General features: G+C 37.1%; 1 protein-coding gene and 2 pseudogenes across 1 annotated transcript in view; all 3 read right to left on the bottom strand.

Annotated features, from left to right (window-relative positions):
* Positions 1-19,197, bottom strand: part of LOC105253622 (BTB/POZ domain-containing protein KCTD3) — a 316,103-nt gene that overhangs the window by 234,752 nt on the left and 62,154 nt on the right. The window lies entirely within an intron of this gene.
* LOC112637777 lies at positions 18,226-18,345 on the bottom strand (annotated as a pseudogene).
* Positions 18,817-18,936, bottom strand: LOC112637779 (annotated as a pseudogene).

Consider the following 19,197-nt stretch of genomic DNA (forward strand, 5'->3'; position numbering starts at 1 on the left):
TAACAATTAAAAACATTGGAAAACACCGAGAATGCATTTTAGCTCCCCTCCCTCCTTTTTTTCCTCCTTAACACCTGTGTTTAATTTAATCCGCGTTAGATGATGCTGTCGCGCGTGAAATAAGAAAGGCGACGCGAAGAGAAAAAGAAAAGAAAACTCTCGTCTCTTTAAAATGCAGCGCCGCGAGAAGATGCCGTGGCGTAAAATTACAACGACATCGTCGTTCCCTATTACGTTATACGAGATGAAGACAGGTTAAATTAATGTTACGAAGGTATCGCGAATTCACGATTAATCGCGGTTCGTCTCTCGATTAATTTTGACGATGAAATATATATATATATATATATATATATATATATATATATTTTTTTTTTTTTTTTTTTTTTTTTTTCAGTAACTGCAACTTTAAATTCAATTTTTAATTTAAATCACAATAAGCAGTTGATGGCAAACTTATCATGCTGCACCTTCGCGATAAAATTATATTCCGTAAAAAAATCGAGGGCGGGTGGGAAGTGGAGGTAATTTCGATAAGCGTTGCGATATTCGACGCAAGTGGAACGTTCCTTTTTCTTGCTTCTGAAAGTTTCGGCCTCTCGATCGCCTCGATTCGCTGCGAGAGGAAATTAGGGGCCAAAAAGAGAGTCGGCAAATGAAAATTTCGATCGCGGCCAGCAGGGCGCAAGCCAATTCGCCGCCGTTAGTCGAACGGGAAACGCGCTGGAATATTACGAAAGTTTTCCTCGGCTCGCGTGCGCGCGCGCCCTTTTTTCCCCGAGATCAAGAAGCGCGAGAAGAGTTGGAAACGTTATCGTGCTTCGAAATTTTTCGCGCCTTTAAAGGCCGCCTTCTCTTTCCGCCTTCTCCTGCTTCCTCGTCTCGGTTCTTCAAGCCCCTCAAACTCATCCCTCGATTTGCCGAGTAAAAAGTTTCCAGCAGCGATGGTTTCTCTATTCGTGCGGTAGAAGAAACGGGGATGGGGATGAATGAGACCCGATGTTTTTGTACGGCGCCCTCTCTCTCTCTCTTTCGCTCTGTTTCTCTCTCTTTCTCTTTTCACGCCCAACATTTGATTGTATCGCTACGTGACTGAAATAAAGTGCGCGCGAATGCGGCCGCACTTGCATTCAAAATCTCCAAGAACTCGCGCCTCTATATACAGGGTGACTCGTCTCAGCTATGAGCGATTCTGCGCGAAAGACTTAATTAAAAAATTGATAAAGCTATAAAAACTTTAAGAAGATCTAAAAATATTTCATCTTTCGAAAATTTGTAAATTCATTTAAATCTCTCTTAATTAAAAATCGTTATCATACAATCATCTAATTTGTCAAAACGATTTTGACCACCCGATATACATATACATGGCGCATTCTCGACGAGCGCTATCTTCGAGTTTTACCAAGATGCGTAAATGAAGGGATGCTTACTTGAGTACCGTAAATATATATGTAGTTGATGAAAAAATAATGATGAATGCATTAAAAATGCATTCTACTAAATTCGATCCATTTGCGAAAATGTTCTTATATACGTTGGAAATCCGTAGCTAGAGCTCCGAAAAACGGAAGGCATCTGAAAATGGATGGACTGATTGTTAACGATACCCGTATTTCGAGCTTCATACGAGTATTATAATTATCACAAAAGCGCTATTCATAATAAATCCCCTTTTGTTCGAAAATAGCAAATAATTTGATGTTTGAATGAAGCTGAATAATTAACGCATTAATAAACAATAATCAAATAAACACCATGACGCTAATAACGTATAGTAAATAATCTTTCCGTCCTCTGATTGTATAATAAATATCACAGTACTCGTAATGCTAACGAGGTCATCGGTTTCCAGGGGACAAATTTCCGACTGTTCTGTTTATCCGCGCTATTCAGACCCTTCTGTGATTATCTCGGTAAACTATTTCCACTGAGAAAATAAAAATCGACTAATCAGAGAAGATGAAAGTGATGTCCCTGGGATATCCCGTATAAATAAATACGCAAATACTTGAACGTGATTAAGAATGTTCCTCGATAGGGGAATTAGAAAGTTTGAAACGAGGGACGCGGAAGAGACAAATGACTGTCGACGAAAGTTACCGAATCGCGAAAGGATGGAGTGGCTAAAGCGGGAGCGAATTGGAGGTATAATTAACGGAATGTCATCCCTCCGTGGCCAATAAAATTCAAAGGATTTAATTCGATTGAACGATCCCTCCGCAAAATGGAGAAGCAAGATCGACGGAAGTGCGGTAGGAATAAACGCGGCGGACAAAAGATCAAGGATTGGCTCGCGAGGGGAGAAATAACGTTAGGTTTGTTTTTCTTTGGTGACCAGACTATATGTGCCACCCCATACGCAGGTTTCAGTCAACGGCGATCTGACCAATTAAGGGGGCGCACTTCCAAAAAGAAACAGGCCGAGGGTTCAGATGATTAGGAGCCTTTTGCCCTTCGGATACATTAATGTACGCGGTCACTACGTTCTTTTTTCTTGATTTATCCCCTCTGTTTATCTCTCTCTTTATTTCTCTGATCTTATATGGCAGAAAACAATTCCAACACTTTTGATCCCTCGAACAAATCTTAGTAAATGTATGAACACATGTGAACGCTCACACATATTGGCTAGTGAAATTTTTTTATTGTAAGAATAAATAAGAAAATTAAATTAATTATTTTTAAATATTTTAATATCTGTCATTGATTGTTAGAAGATAAATTTAACATTATTTTAATCGTAAGTTTAACTATCATTACCAGAAAATAAAATAAACAGTTTTTTTTAAATTTAAATATCTTATGCATCTATTCCTATCAGTATAAAAGTGTATTGTAAAATCTATTTTCAGAAAATTCAAGATTTTTCGCATAATATATCCTGAGAGAGATATTCGGTCTACGAAGGGAAAATAAGAGAACAAAACGCCGAGAAATCTGTCATAAGACCCCCATGCGTTGTGAGGGGGGACGGTATTCGCAAGCGGGCTGGTAAATACGCACTTAATATGTAGAAGAGTACATAAAAAGTTTATGGCTGGCAATCAGAGACTTATGCTGCGTCATATTAAAGATCTACGGACGGTCGTCCGTAGAGCGGTACAGCTGAAGCGCGCGGATTCTGATGCGAGGGTGCGCGCCTTTGGTATCTCGCGGAAAATTGCGAGAGATACCGGCTGTTTTATATATTTGTATTCGTTCCGCGCCATATTTTTTCCTCTCTTGCCGGAGCCGGCGAAACAGAGGGTATACGCCAGCCTTGAAAATTAAATTCTCCAGAAAGCGTACGCTTTCATATGAACGAGTGAGCAAGGGATCCAAATTTACAAAGTGCACAAATTTTGCGAAGGTATTATGTAAACATTGAAATAAAAAAAAACGATCATATTAATATACAAGAAAGGAAACCAGTCTAAATCACATACTATAGCAGAAGATTTCGAGCAATGTGTAGCCTCAAGTTTGATTTCAATGACAACATTTATTTTTTTATTTATAATTTTTATTCGTAATTAAAATTTGTTTATTAAGCTATTATGTCAATAAGAACGAAACATTGCTCAATTATTTCTTGAACTTTCCATTCTTCTCGTACGTCGAATTGCGTACAATTTTGTATAATTTCATCAACAAAAGCGAGTTATTCGTATATATTTTTCATCCTCTTGCTAACTACTACCGTTCCTAAAATGCCCTGAGTATTGTTATATCTTCATCCCTCATTATCGTTTCTATGCAGTCATTTGTATTGGCGATACACCCGCACCTGTCACGCTAACTCGATTATACGTGCGTGGGTTGGATCTCATCCAAGTTATCGACGAATTCAATGCGATAGATATGTGCGATAGATGATTTGGCGTACATAATAGATTACGTCATCGGTCTTTCAGTCGGAAAAACTTTTACAGGCCGCTTAATGGGTTGCACCGACAGATAACGCCAGAGTTTGCGCAATTCAAGCCAACGCTCGCGTCGAATGTATAATTAATCCTAAATGTAACAAGGGTCCCTCTAAATTGCCATTATGAGAGCTTCATAAAATTATATTACACAGTACGTCTGCAAAGTTGCAATCTGACTTCGAGAAATTGTCTTTAGTAACATAAACGTACATTACACAAATTATAGAGATTTACAGTTTTCCTATTTAAAAGATTTTTCTTTCTATAATTTGCAATTATTGTCATGTTTGTTATTTTAATATTTTTCATTTAATATTTTAAACAAAATTCAACAAATTTTCAAAAATATAACTTGAACATGAAATATTGTATACCTTGATGTAAACGGGATATATCTCATTGTTTAGAGTTATTAAGCGGACGAATTTCGCACGATTTAATTTCGCAAGGACTCAAGGGCCATCGACGAGGCTAACTCAACCTTGTACAAAATCATAGGTATTCTGCGGGTCACCATTGTGACGCGTGTTTATCGGGACCAGGAGAGCCTGAGTGAATTAATTCTGCCACGAGAAAGAGATGGAGGTGACCCTGGAAATGTCACTCGAGCGGCGCCATAACATTTTACGCGCCGGGTCTGGCTTAATTAGAAAATGCTTGACCCTCGTAAAAGCCGGCTTCGACCATCCGGATGTGCTGTTTCACGACCCCTCCGGTAACTCCCGCCGCTATTGCCACCTCCCTTGTGATGGCCGCCTTACGTCTTTTCTCACAAATACATCATGATTTGTGCTGGTTATACGACCGCTGTCGTTTTGTCTGTTGCATCGTAATAAGGAATATATACATATAAAAATATATTTTTGAAGCGGATTTGAATGAATTCAAAGTCGATTTTCCTCGAGAAAAATATCGAGGCAGATCAGATTTGTTATATTTCTTCAATGTTAAGTTTCTAAGCGAATGTATTGCTATTAAAATTTGATTAAAATCAATCTAAAATATAAGAAAAAAATTACCTTGTAATTTATCATTAATATTATTAATTATTCAACGTGAAAAAGTGAAAGTTTAAGAATTTTTGTCAAATTTGAAAACTGATAGATGCAAATATTAATGAAATTTGGAACTATGTAAAAAAATCAAAATTACAATTTTCTTCTTTCTTCTCTAAAGTCACAATATAAAAATTTCTTAATAAATAATATTGAAAAATTTTCAAAAAATAATACTTACTTTCTACTGTAAAATAAAAAATGTATTGATCGATTAACAATAGATTGAACAGAGGATCAAAATAACAAACGTACCGGCCAAACATTTGTCAAACAAATAATACAATAATCGAAAAGGTTCAACTTGCCACGGTATGAACACCGGAAATCATTGATGACAGGCATGAGAACGCTCGACAATAACCGGACAAGCATTGTTTTGAGAGACCTCAGACCGCTTGTTTGTCGGCTCTTTACGTTTCTTTAACGTCACTTTCCTCCGAAACAATAGACGTCATGTCGTTTCACATTGGCAAACAATAGACGCTAAAAATTTACTATAAATTGTAACTATTTTCTCTCTTTTCTTCTCTCCTTATATCCACAGTTTTTAAATATTTCTTGGATCGAGAAAAATCTATAAAAAAATTTGACAAATTTAACTATAAATTGACACTGAAATTAATGAAAAATCAAGTTTTTATAAATCTTGTATTATTATTAGGAAGAAAGTATTATTATTATTTCCTATTTTTTTTCCCATATTAAATCTATAATTTTATAATTATCTCAAAATTATATAATATATTATGTATATATATATGTAAATTTATAAGCTTATTATTTATTTGGTATGATTTTAAAAGAGGAAAAGTCTCTGGACTCTAACCTTATAATTTATACTTAGAAATATTTATTAGAATTCAACAGATTGTTGTTTAACAGATTATATTACAGTTTTGATAATATTGTTCAAATGGTCTTTTTTGAAAGTGTTCGAAAATTAAAATTTAAAATAATGATTTCTTAATAAACCAACATATCTAATAAAACTACAGTATGATAACAATCATAAGAAAAATAACAAGAAAACAAAACAAATTTAGAAGCTTAAATATACAAAATAGTAATGATAATATCGAAAAAATGTTTGTTATTATCACTATTACACTACAATTTTCACTAAAATTGCAAGAGAAAATGTTTTAAATTTCAAGAATACTTAATAAAGATAATTTAGCATTTAAACAATAAATGCAGATTATATATTTCTGATGAATAAAGTAACTGAAGAAACTAAATTTGTATTAATTTTGATAAAACGAGCACTTCTTCTTCTCCATTTAATTGAGGAATTTTATTGATTTAAATAATGTCAATTTTGTTAGATTTCTCTGGGCTTTAGCAAAATGTGCTGTTTTAATGAAAAATACCAAGAATTCAGTTAATTGTCTGCTTTTTCTTAAGTTACATATCTCTGGGATATAACAATGCAATCTATCGCTATTGTGTAGTATATATTTTGCTTGCTTGCTACCTTCGTACAGGCATCTTTCACGACAGGCGTGCCTTCACGACTGCCACTTCCTGCTGCGCACAGGCAGGATTAATTACAACGGCGCGAATTTTCCGTCGTCGACGAAAAGACGACGAATTCGTCAGCTGACGCGGCAGCTGGCACTCTAGCCCGCCCCACGCAGCCGGTAATTGTGACAATTTAGCGATTGTGTCGCATAATGGAGGCTGTGTGAGTCCTACTGCGCGAACAGGGGTGGGCCCGGCAGGGACCAAGTGGGCAGAACGGGCAAAGATATACGCGACATACAGAGATTATATGCTCGTCGAACAACGGGCCCCCTTTTATGCAGCAAGGTAAAATGGCAGTTGAGTCACGTCGAATGTGCATTGATCCATTCGCGAGAAGCGATCGCGATAATTTCTTGTGACAAGAGAATTTGCACCCATGACGCAGATGATATAGATAAACTCATACACGTGATAAATATATATGTGTGTGTGCAGAATTTACCGTCTTTAAATATGTATCGTTTTCTTTCTCTAACAATAGCTCGATCGAAATTTCTGATGGCCTCTTTTAATTTTTAATTTGTTGGTTTTGAAACTTGCAGTCGAAAACTAAAATACTATTGAAGGAAGTTTCGTAGGAGTTAATTCGAAAATAAGACTTTCTTATCTTACGAAACTTGTCCTAAATATCGTTCACTTTTTTCTGACCGCAAGTTCTATGATTTTGAAATAAAGATTGGATATTGACAAAAATTCAAAGCTTTTAAAATTCCATTCAACAATAAATAGAGGAGGGAGATATATTTATCGCTTAGTGTTAAAAATCATGTTAAATTATTAATAGTTAAAAAATGATATTTTAATCATGTTTAAATAAATTAGTAGCATAATAAAAGAGACGTAGATGAATGGTATATTTATATATATAACGCGCAGAACTTTATTAATTAGTATTTAAGAACCATAAAGATAAATTGAATTACCATAAAGAAAAATATTTATAGTGCATATTTGAATATCGACAATCCAAGTTTATGGAAAACGTACAACATGCACAGATAGGAGACAACGGAGGGGTGCAACTAGGTGAAACATTGTGTCACTGTATTAGAGGAAAAGAGGGGAGGGGGGGAAAAGAGAGGGAAGGCACACGCCTATATAGAATCCCCAATACAAGGCCCTTTCTCTCTCTATTGTGCGTTTTCCATCGATCTTTAATCTCGTGCCGGAGTAAACTGCACTCGATTGTGTTTTTGTCACATGCAAGAACAGTACCCCCGTTTTCTACCCCCTCCTTCTCTCCTGTCACTTAGTTCCCATATCGAACATATTTTCAGGGGTTACGAAAGCCGAACTATAGAATGTGGAATTATTGGAACGTTTTGTTCTTCGTCGCATTTCATTTATCTCTATTTCTCTCACTCTGTGTATTTCTGTCCTAGAGTATTTTTATCGATATTTTTCTTTTTCGACTTTATACATTGTGAATCGAAATGATTGTTAACTTTTCCATCTTTTAACTGCATTTCTGTTTGCATAATCGCGATACGCGTCGTATATCTTATTCTTATATATACTAACAGAGTTTATTCTAGGATATTGAATAAATAGCTTTTCTTTCTCCACTTGTTTGTTACGAAACGATTTTATGGATTAAACATGATTCTATATCAACACATAATTTCTTGAAATTATCTATCAGTTCGCTCTCAACAGAGTTTGTTTTAGCAATTATTAAACTTCCCGTGATTTGTTTTATAAACCCTACGCATAATTTTATCAATACTTCATTTTTATCCTTTATGCTCCTGTTTTTTCGAAGCCATTTACATTAGATTAGAGCTATTTATATCTATATACATCACACGATATATTTACCTGGACGGGATTTGTTCCAGAATAATAAAGTGTGTCCCCCTTCCTTTTCTCTCCTCCCTTTTGTCCTTCATTCTTCGGCCTTCGTCCTTCGTTCTTACAGCCTTATGGCGATTTATTGGCGCAGTCGATGATCCCCGGGTTCCCGGGAATCTCCATTACGCGCCCCTGTAAATTATCCAACGCTGCGATAAGGCGTCGCGCCGCGGGCGATGAGACTCCTCTTGAAATATTGACGATCGCCGCAGGTCGATCGGTATCGAGAGGCGCGCACGGTCTCTCATTAGCTCGAGGAATTCGACTTATCGCGTTAACGCAGCTACCATGCCGAGGGGATGAGCGAGAAGAGGGGCTGTCGGGGTTTATGATGCGACGATGCGACGTCGACGCGTGTCGGATGGCTCGCGTCGTTGCCGAATAATTAGCCGGCGGCGTCGCGACATTATTCGCAAGCTTGAAGCTTGATTGAGGGGCGAGGACTCATGCTTCGTATCTAATCGCTCGTCAAGTATTCGCGCCTCGACATTTTTTCCCATGGAAGAGAAAGAGACGAAAGTTTTGAGGCACCTTATATATATATTGTGTAAATTATATATTTAAAATTCTTGTCCAAATTTAAATGGAACAACTTCGATTTATTTATTTTTTTATTATTAATTTTTATTATCAATTATTAATTTTTATTATCAATTATTAATTTTTATTATCAATTATTATTATTATCAATTATTATTAATTTTTATTATCAATTATTAATTTTATTTATTAATTTTCGATTTATTTAAAATAAGTAGCTGAGATGGATAGGAACTGATTCTCTCTTTTTTACAACATTTAAATTGGAAGTATATATTAAAATATATAGATATTACTAAAAATAATTCTAATTAAATATTTTAATTAATTACTTGAAGTCTTTGACAAAAAATATGTGTAAGTTATTTCTATTTCAAAAGCTGAATTAAATATTACAATTTTAATGAGCATATAATTAAAAATTATTATCTTTACGTTTATTATTTAATGGCAAAAAGTACATATGCATATGTTTATTTTCTACTTCAAATGTTATTTTACTTATCTCAGGATCAATTCTACATTAATTAATTTTAATTTAATTACTAGGAAGATGTTATCAAAATTCGAAGAATGAAATTAAAGTTCGGGGAGATTTTATGAGAAAATATTATATATATATATATATATATATATATATATATATATATATATATGTCACGCGCGAATCTTCTCAGATATGGGGAAAGATTTCGAGCGAGCGCGATAATTAATAATGCAACAAGCTCGTCGTTTGAAGTGGCTGCACATTTATGCACATATGTGCGTATTCGAAGCGGCTTCTAAAGGCGAACAGTTATCCGGGGAGAGAATCCTGCGAGATGCAGCTCCGGGGTTGCTCGTCCGTCCACGTTGAAATATTTACCGTGCCATTTTCGAAAACTCGTGTCTCGAAATCTCGCGCGCGGGAACCACTACTCGTCCGCTATATACTTGTTATACGGTTTGTAGAATGTAGGAGAGAAGATAGAGGCACGATGGGCAACGAACGGGTTGCTCCGCGTCCCGATTCGTATTCTTCACAGGGATGCGAGCCGCGAAAAATGGACTGTTACAACGGACCGCGTGAGCTTAAACTTTCACGCGGATGAAATCTTAAATATTTTTACTCGCACACCGCGCCCTCCATTCGATGTCAATCAAATCCCCCGGTTGCCGGTGAAGCCGGTGAATAATAAACGCGGGGAGGCGTTGCGGCTAATCGATGGACCGATCGGACGGTTCGAATTGTATGTTTTCGACACACCGGGTACAATCGCGATCATGCTGGGCCCCGACTTTCTAATCGTATTCATCATGAAATATTTATTTATGGATTCCTAATCGCGATATAATGACGAATAATTACGTAAATTATGACGATAAAAAAACTGGAGCAAATTTAATCGCGATCAGAAATTATACTCGTACAATGTCTCTGGAAATTGACGATAATATTCACATTATTTTATTAAACGAGTTATGCAGGGATCGAACTAATTGCTAACTCTCGAATGACTAGACTAAAATTACTAAAAAATTTACTTGTTTGAAAAAGCGTACCGTATCAATACCGTATCAACACGGATTATTAATAATCCGGGAGGTAAATGTTTGCATTATAAATATCGGAGCTTTCCCTCCCTTTTTTTCTTCGATTCCCTGTTGACTGTCCTAGTTGTTCGCTCAATCATGACGATATGAGAGATCGGTGAACTACGAAGATAGAAATAACGAGAGAAGGAGAAAGAAGGGAGCGAGAAGGGAAAAGAACGGCGAAAGAAACAGGAGGGACACGTTGGGATATAATTAACATTAACAAAGCATTGTCGATGTGGCAAATAATATCCCTATTAATTATGTTCAACAGTGCGCGAGAGCTCGTTCTTGTGTTCGATATATTTCGCATATTTAACTCGTCCGATAATTCGTTCGGTAATGCAAAATTGTTCGGTCGCGCGCGAGAGAGCGATATTCTTGTTCTCGAATCACAACGCGACGGCCGCATCAATGTTTCGTTTTTCTCACACGTTTTTTTCGTCTCCCATGCTACAAATTGTTTTCACGCGCGCTAATAAATAATCGAAATTCCAAAGAAAAATAATGAATATGGATTTTGTATATATAATCAATTTTAGTTTCGGTCCTCGATTATTCATCTCTTCCTCTCTTTCTTTTTCTCTCACATACAAACACTAACGTAATTCGAGATAGACGTATTGACCAAAAGTTATCGTTTATCAATTGTAAATATTTGCAAACAGATCGTATCACTCATTATCGACAAAAAAATCTAATCATCTTGCTAACGAGCGCGAGAACATAGAGCGGTGCCAAGAGAAAGACTGCCAAAAGATCCATTCAAAAGCTCGCCAATCCTCTATCGATCATGTTCGATTGCCTGCGATCGAGCATCCATGTTAATTTCGTCGTCCGCGCATCTCTACAACATTGTTGTTCGCTCAGCGTCGAGTGCGTGGGTTAATTTCCTTCCCTCTCGTCGTTTTTCGCTTCCAAACGAAAAAAGGCGATCGCAAATAGCTATTTTATCAGCGATGTTCACGTGCGTCATAGAGGAAGAGACGGCGAGGAGGTGAAAGCGAAAGGGGGTGGGCAGACCGTCGTAATTAATCGAATATCTATCGTTCACTCGACCGGTTGTTTTGCTTTGAATACCGGGAATAATGAAAAATATGGCAGGTGCAAGCTTGTATTAATAGCTTGCATTAATAGCACTCTAAAACAAATCCATGTCAATGACGATCGGCATTAATTAGGTAAACGAAAAAAGGAGATACGATCATCCTCGTTCGTTTCTCGTAAAAAAAAAAGATTAATTCCAGGATCAAAGAAAACATCGTCAACGATTCGAATCAGTATAAACGACAGACATTAAACGACGTGTTACGATGACGCGTTTTGCCTCTCGTCGCATTTTTCCGATTTATTTCTTGCGTTTTACACGAGCAAAACGCAAGGAATGAGATATGAGAATGGAATAAATCCAATTCAATCAATAATAAGAATCCAATCCAATCAACAATAGTGCATCGATATTTGCGACAGAAATGTCTGAATCCGCATTTATTTCTACTAAGATTTCACTTACATTTTATTTTATGAAATTTATTAAACTTTTTATTCAATTCTTTTAATTTTTTATTTTTTTTCCTTCTATTTTTATCTTTTTTTCTCATTTATTACATTATTTATTCTCAATTCTTTTACATTTTTTCTCTTTTATTACATTATTTATTCTCAATTTTATTGCTATCTTATATTTGCAATATTTTTCTTTACGAACTTTTCATTCTTTCGTAATTTAATTTTTGCAATAAATTCTATTAAGCGCGTCGACCAAATTCGCTTGAATGGCAAGCGCGGCGTATTTCTGGCGCGACCGTTTCGTGACCCGAAAACGACGGAAAATCGCGGTACCATCCGAAGGAGAGACAATAAGCCCCGATCGAGTATCCGCGAAATGCACGGCCACGCCGAATTGAAAACGCGCTGCCAAATGGGACGCAAATACAATGAGAGACAGAAACGTGTCTTGGCTCGCGCTGCAAACTCCGATAAAAGCCAATAATCCCCGAGGCCGATAGCTCCTCGAGGCACTCGTACCCTACCCTCTGTCTCTCTCTTTCCCTCCTATTTTCCGTCTATATCTCCGTTACATGTTCATCCCCGAGTGCATTCGTCACGAAGAATGCAAGGATAGCTGTACTCAATGAATAAGAGAATGAATAGATGAGAACGAATAGATGAGAATAGATTTTATAGCTGGGGTTATATTTATATCAGATTTTATATTTCGATAAAAAAAAAATAAACGCGTGACTATTAAACTTCTTTCTGTTTTAAAAAAGAAATCTAATATTTTTGTTAAGACCAGAAGAATTTTTCTAAAGATATATATCCCATCTTTCGAGTACATTTTATCAGATTTCTATTTATCATTGAATCCATCAATTTTGTTTATCCAGATTTATCGGTTTGCCGATATTTCAAGACATTTGCTCCAAAGACACAGATCCTATATATTCCTGATCTCTTTTCTTCAGGCGGTAATATCGTTGACGGATAGGGAAGCAGGAGAGATTGCACCGACTCAGGCAATACAAATGTCAAACGTTTCTGTATCTATTGTAGTCGCGGAATTATGAGGCCAACATTTATTGGCCAACTTGAAACTCCTCGCAGCCAGAGTCTGAATTATTCGTCGCTCCGTCCAGAAGCCTCGTAAGTTTATTTCAATTTGGCCCAGCGACTGCTCGCCCACCCCTTTCCTCCATCCCAACGTCCCTGCTCGATTTCATTCGCTTTCTCTTCCTCGCGTTCCTTGGCTCCGCGCGAAAGATTTATAAAGCCGACCAGGAATTTCCCGCTTCTCTTCCCGGAGGAAAAAAAAGGATGGTCTAGCGAGCCTTAATCTTGAACACCTCCGGCGTCGCGGCTGTTTGAATTTAAACGTTCTTACTTAACCCGGTACTCTCTTCTTCGTCTTTTTGCTCCCCTCTCTCTTCCGCTTTCCTTCTCCAGCCCGTTTCTCTCTCATAGAGTGCATGGAAGCGGTCGAGCGAAGAGGAGCATGTGAGTTAAAACAGTCGTGAAACAAAAAGGAGAGAAGAATTCCCTGAGACGAGAAAAGCGGGAAAGAAGGAGCTCCTGAAGAAAATAGCAACGGGAAGATGTAGAGCGGAGTACTCGGGGGATGTTAACGAAATAGAAATGCGCGCCGAGCACCGGGCGTGTTATTGCAAACTCTACGGGGTGTTTCGGAATCACAGTTTGTCCTCTAGCTACACAGATCGCCGCTATTATTCTCGCTTACTCTTGAGAACTTTAAATCGATTGAGGTAAAGGAAAGGTTCGATTGCTGGCATTAATACATATATTCTGTAAAAAAATGTAAGTTTACCAGCGATTAAGAAGTTGGGAAGATTTTAGGAAAAATTGGGTTTCTCAAATAATACTATATCTTAAATGGATTGAAAAAATTAAGGAATAATTCCACGCGAATATTTCTTATTTCTGAGCGAGTTTGTCTCTCTTTGTTATTTTCCTTATTTTCCATACTTTTGCACAATTCAATTCTAGAGGCACGAAACCGTACGTGCTGTTCCTTAAGCTTAATACGATGCTCGGGAGCTTTTTTCGAGCTTCCAGGCGGACGTCGCGATCGCTATGTCGTCGCCGGACTTGTGTTTCGCGTGGTTTCTTCGGCGCTCTTGACGCCGCGATATTTCGCCCGCGAGGAAGTTTCGAAGAAGAAAGAACCACAACGAAGAACTTGGCTCCAAGTAGTTTCGCGAGGCAAAGCCGCGGCAGTGTGTCGATTATACGGCTTCTTCTCCTTGTAGAATTTGCTCCAGACAAAGCGCGCTCGTGCGCCATTCGAACGTAAACAGCTTGTAAACAGATCCTTCTTCTCCCGAAGTACTGTTTTTGGCAAGACGATCATTGATAATCAGAGATGCTACCAACATTTCGCGTACATTTGTTGGCCGATGTATATCGAATCGTGTGTGTTTGGGCATTAAGTGCGAAATGCATTGAATATTCTTAACTGAAGAGGATATTCATTTCAGCTTTAATTATTTAATTAAATTCTCTTTAGACACGATATACATTGGCATTTCCTGAATCAATATTGTCGATTTAATCGTATTTGAATTATTTCCGAATAACGTGGAAACAACAATTTGCTCCTAAATATATATTTTTTAATTTGATAAACTTTATCAGAATTGACAAATTAAATTTTCGCGAGTGAAATGAAACATTCCCTGATATATTTTTCAAGTTTTGGATGAGGGGGGGAGCGAGACGGCAGAAGAGGGGGAGGGAGAGGAAGGATGCATCGTCCCCGGGCGCACTTCCTGCGGCGTGAATTCGCTTCCGTCCTATCTCGCCAGTGCAGTCGTAAAGCGAATTTATCGTTCGTTATTAGCAAATGTAGCGCGCAAGGGAGGTTTGTCCGCGAGGACAGATAAAAAATAATGTGACGAGGAGACGCGGAGAGGCGAGGTGTGGATGGAACTGATATCACGTCCGTCGAGCCCTTCGTCGCTTCCGCTCCGTTGCATCTTGAAAAACTCGTCGAAGGAGCGACACGTCGAGCCCGGGAATCAATTATGAGCGGGACGAAGACGAGAAAAAAATAGAAGGAAGAGATGGAAGGAGATGGAAAGCCGGAGGACGATGCGGAAGAAAGTGACTGCCGAGAGTCGAGAAATCGCTCGAGAGATGCGGAAGCGCCGATGCATATAATCGATCGTCTCTGTCATCTAATAAGACTCACGCTTCAATTTTTGCCCTTGGAAAAATATCACTTCCGCGCGACGCGGGAAGGTTTCCTTTAGACACGCCGCGAGCCGGATATCGAAAATCCTGTTTAAACAGTCGACTCACTCCGTATTTTGATAAAATTCGCAATACATATCACAAAAAAAAAACGCTTTCAAAATATCTCGTACAGGAGTTTTAAACTTTTTCTAACATAACTTTCATCGTATATACGCGAATGTTTTTGAAAATAGTTTTAGAAAATATTTTCAGCTGTTTCAAGAGTCTTCTTAATTGTATCAGAAATTACCGTAAATTATTGACGTAAATTAATTAATTACGCTTATGAAAATTGAAAAGAAGCTAAGTAGGAATATTTTTGACCACACTATATGTGTTATTTAACTTTGACTCGAGCGGCTGAATGTCGTCGCGGTGAAAAAAACGACATGTCGACGTCGCGACGCGCCGCTGGACACCAAATCAAGCCGCGCCTCGCCGTCGCATACGTCACGTCCGTCGTGGAATAACCCGATGGTCCGAAAATTGGCTCTCTCTCTCTTTTTCTCGGGGGAAAAAAATGAGAGTATCTCAATGGGAGGTACCCTTTCTCTTTTTTCTCTCTTTCTCTCTTTCCTCTCGCCGCTCGTGCTGGGCGTTTTATCACGGCGTCGGGACGCCGTGCGACATTGAAGTCCTCGGGGGAGCGTTCCGAGGGTTTGGCGAAGGGAATCAGTCGGGCAAGAAATTAAATATTACCCCGAGGAGAGCGAGAAGCTGCATTCTCGCTCGAGAAGCCCGAGCTCCCGTTGCGTTCAGCTCGATCGCAAAATTTTGGTCTTCCCGGCCTGGTAAAGCCAGGTCTTTCGAATAGCTATCCATCCTCCCGAAATTCTTCTATAGAGAAAAGAAATGACGTTGTGAAGTGGATGCTCAAGTCGCCGTTTCATTTCAATTTGATTTTTTTGATAATACAAGTTATTAACGATTTCGAGTCTGACATCAATTGCAATTAATACATATAAATTTTGTATTGTGATATATAAAATATATAATATATGATGAGATATGTATTATATATATATTTTCCTTAAATAAATATTCCCTTAAATCTGTGATAAGTGTAAAAAATATTATTTATCGTCAAATTTTATCATCAAAAACATGAATTTATTCTAATAATTAAATATATATGATATATTTTCCTCTTCTTGTGTAATAAAAATAAAAAATAGGAATCCCATCATTATCAGAATATCTATTCATTTTTTTACTTGTCTATTAATAATCAAAGATTTTATTACTTTATGTAAGAAGACGAGAAAAATAAAAATAGAAAAAGTCAGTAATAATATCTTTATTACAATGTAATTTTTTAAGAAATTGATATAATATTTTAAGAAAGAAGAGTCGAAAAATAATGTAATACTTATATAAAGTACATAGTTTTATATATTTCAAGAACGAGAGAGGACTCATCAAGTATTTTAACCTTCGAAATGCCACTAAATCAGAGCACTCGAGAATACGTATCGATTATTCGTGCGTAAAGCGTCCCTGTACGCACGAGCTGAATTCGAGGTGGACATAGGGATCGAGCGTCCCACGGGATATCCAGGACAAATAACATTCTGATATGGACGCGGCAAACAAGGCAGACAAACCTCCCATCCGCGTACATGTCCTTCCTCTTCTCATCCTCCTTCCCTTTAAACCGACCCTTCATCTCCGTTCGCGGTTAGGATGGATATCGATTCGAGAAGTTGGAAATTCGCTTCGCCAAGATGAAATTGCTCGAAATGTTGCATATATCTATTCGCCACTGCATTCAAAATCAATCAAGAAATTAATCTACATATCTGAATAGAGACCGATTTTATAATTTAATTAATTACGATGAGAAGTTCGATACATTAGATAATTTCTGTTTGAATATTTCAAGTTTCACACATTGAAATTTTATTCTAATTTATTCCTTTTATATATATTTTCAAGTCTATGAAAAATCCTAAACATTATTTCTCCCCTCTTTATTGTACCACTTTGTGTCTACCACGTTGTGTCCGCTCCACTTTAACCGTTCCGCAATAAATGTCCCTTTTATGACTACTTGATAATCGCTTTTAGGTATATTACATCTCTCGTAAATACGTTCACGCACGCGTTCGCGAAACGCTTATTCGGTTTATCCCTCTCGCGCGACACGTACAAGCCGTTAGGCGCGAGAGGGTTAAGCGGATTTTTCACTTATGTGTCGAGAAGGGGCGAAATCCTGCTCGTAGCGAGAGGGAGCTTAAGTCGGCGACAGACACGATTCTAATTAAACTGCCGCTCCCCCTCCTCTTCCGCGCCCCCTCCCCCCTCCCCGCCTCTCACCTCCGTTTCACGTCGTTACGGTTATTGTTGTAATTATCGTCGGTGCGTGCACGACGTAGTTGCCTGCGCCGCTTGTTGTTGTTGTAGTTATTGTTTGTCCCGAAACTTCCCAGCCGCCCACCGACCACCCACTGCCACCCTATCCTCCGCAGCCTGTATTCATCCCTCTACGTTCGCCTCGCGTCTGTCGCGAGTTTCGGCCGTCTCCGCAACTTGGCGTTGGGTGCTACGTGTTTCGCTAACTGGGTTTACCGCGCTCGCTCAAGGGGGTTAACACTGTTTCCGGTTCCTGCCACGGGCCGACAGCTTCCCCGTCTATTTGTCTCCCAGATACGATTCGTAACGCTTCAATCTTTTCGCTCGAGGCTTCCAATTCGCTGTTACAATCAAATTGCATTATGTCGTTTTAATTGAAATTGTAATAATTTCTCACCTAAACTTTCAATTCAGTTGTACTTTGTTTATTATATAATTAATGTTAATTATAATGAGTTAATTATAATGACAATAAAATCGGATTAAAAATCATTAAACTGACAGAAATATTACTTATCAGAAATTCCATGACATCTGATTTTTATTAAAGAAGAATTAAATATAAATCGTTCAGAAAAATACGTAAATAATAAAAATAATATTTTATATATTGCAAAAGTATAATATTCGATTGATTAATTGATCTATTAGGAAAATACAAAAAAAGTCAACAGCACACGGTGTTCCCAAGCAGTCTCCCATCTAAGTACTAACCGTGCTCAACGTTGCTTGACTACGGTGATCGAACGAGAACCGGTATTTTACAACATGATTTGACCGTTGACAAATGTACATATTTTCTACTGCATGATAACAAATAAAAATAATATAATTTTTTAAAATCCTATACTAATTATCATATTACATTATTATACTAATTACTATATTAAGAAAATGCTGCATAATGGATAATTCGCTAATATATAATTCGTTACAATTAGATAACATTATGTTGTTTTAATTGCAATTGTAATAATTTCTTATTTAAAAAATTTCAATTATTAGGACAATAAATATCGCTTATTAGCAATAAATATTAATTATAAACAGCTATACCAAAAGAGGATTTAAAATCTTTAAAACAACGTGATATATTCTATCAGTTATTACATGTTGCCCTTTACAATTAGAAGATAATCGATTTTTCATTAAAGAAAAATTAAAAATAAAAATTATTCAGAAAAAATATAAATAACAAAAATAATATTTTATAATATTACAAAAGTGTGATCTATTGATTTATTAAACAAAAAATGTGTCAACAGCACATGGTGTTCCCAAGTGGTCTCCCATCTAAGTACTAACTGTGCTCAACGTTGCTTGACTACGGTGATCGGACGAGAACCGGTATTTTACAACGTGATTTGACCGTTGACGATATTTTCTATAATGAATAAAAGTTATATATGTTTTCAAATTTCTATAAAAAGTAATAATTGTCCATAAGTACTATTAGTAATTATTAAATAAATGCCGTATAATTTGTATTACAATCAGATCATCAATTGTATTACGTTTTAATTATAATTGTAATAATTTCTTTTCTAAAATTTAAGTGCAAAGTATTTTGTTTATTAGGACAATGTTAATTATAAAAACCTATACCAAAATCGGATTTAAAATCTTGAAAACGACAT

This window comes from Camponotus floridanus, unplaced genomic scaffold (genome assembly GCF_003227725.1).
Source record: "Camponotus floridanus strain SB8 unplaced genomic scaffold, Cflo_v7.5 scaffold2, whole genome shotgun sequence".
Classification (NCBI taxonomy): domain Eukaryota; kingdom Metazoa; phylum Arthropoda; class Insecta; order Hymenoptera; family Formicidae; genus Camponotus; species Camponotus floridanus.